Source organism: Phalaenopsis equestris, unplaced genomic scaffold (genome assembly GCF_001263595.1).
Source record: "Phalaenopsis equestris unplaced genomic scaffold, ASM126359v1 Scaffold000002, whole genome shotgun sequence".
In the NCBI taxonomy this organism is placed as follows: Eukaryota; Viridiplantae; Streptophyta; class Magnoliopsida; order Asparagales; family Orchidaceae; genus Phalaenopsis; species Phalaenopsis equestris.
In genome coordinates this window covers 70,715,910-70,717,076 of record NW_018164444.1, presented here as the reverse complement: position 1 = coordinate 70,717,076, position 1,167 = coordinate 70,715,910, and the positions used below count along the sequence as shown (strand labels likewise).

General features: G+C 35.4%; 1 protein-coding gene across 4 annotated transcripts in view; it reads right to left on the bottom strand.

Annotated features, from left to right (window-relative positions):
* The window catches only part of LOC110021557 (protein G1-like5), a 2,951-nt gene extending 2,152 nt beyond the window's left edge, over window positions 1–799 (bottom strand). The window contains exons 1-2 of one of the 4 annotated variants that reach the window (XM_020720210.1): window positions 526–799; window positions 357–433 (exon numbers count right to left, since the gene is read on the bottom strand). The gene's annotated coding sequence lies outside the window, so the exon portion shown is untranslated. Of the gene's footprint in view, window positions 1–356 lie in introns of all 4 variants that reach the window. The other 3 variants (XM_020720134.1, XM_020720285.1, XM_020720359.1) reach the window with 3 other exon arrangements.
* Window positions 800–1,167: the final 368 nt, after the last annotated feature.

The window sequence follows — 1,167 nt, the reverse complement described above, 5'->3', positions numbered from 1 at the left end:
ATATATATTATTAATTATAAGATTACTGTTAATTTTTTTTTATTAACCCTAAACCCTAAAAAATAAAAAAAAAATTTTTGGTCTTATATAATATATGAAATTTCTTCTTATAGTAGTTTCTATATTGATTTCTATACCATCCCTAACCGCATCTTAAAATTTAGGCTTCCTTGAATAATATATATATATATATATATATATATATAATAAATAAGAGATAAAAGACACATAACTTGCCGAAAAGAAAGTCCCTTTTTTGGAAAATAATAAGAGAGCACTTCACTGAACTTCCAAAACAAATTTTTATAAACAGAGAGAGAGAAAGAGAGAGAAAGACGGAGAGAGAGAGAGCGCACCTACTTTATGCAAGAGAAGAAAAAGACCTAAGAGGGGCGAAGTGATGCTTGAGACCAGAGGCCGGAAGAGGAGATCCCTGGCGTGATCAAGGTCAGGAACTGACGGATAGTAAGAGCTTGCTTGGCCAGAAATAAAAAGAAAATGGAAGATGGTTGGTTGAGACTGAACCTTTAGCTGACATCTAATGGTGGAAAGGGTAGGCTTGCTGTTCCCAAGGAGAAACCCCCTACTTGTTTCTTGGCGCGTGCAAACCCAAATCAGATGGTGACAGGAAAAGACTGGAGTGGTCATCAGGATGCATCTTTGATCACTGGAATTACTCAAACAACCATTGTGAAAACTAAGTGCTTGGCATCTTCTCAGATATCTAAAATTCCCATCTTTTCCATTTTCCTTTCCACTTTAAACGTACACCATCTCTCTCTCTCTATTGCATTTTTGGTTTGTCCTAATTTATTAAAGATGTGTACGGTAACGTTATAGATATATATATATATATATATATATATATATATAATTGGTCATTTTGGGAAGGATAAGGTAACTAATTTAATTGAAAATGAATTTTTATTGTTCTCATTCAATATATATATATATCGTATAATGGACAAAAGGGTTAGCATGCACTTTAGCTTCCAAAGAGGCATTATAATCGACAAAGGAGCAGTAAAGGTGTAAGTGATTTGGGTACAGTGCTTGTGACTGCCCTCGAGGGATTCTGAATAGATCTGGTCCAAACAGAGCACGTGAAAGAGGAGGTGGAGCTTGAGTCCATGGCGCCTGGAAGGATCTACATTAGAAATCAGCCGC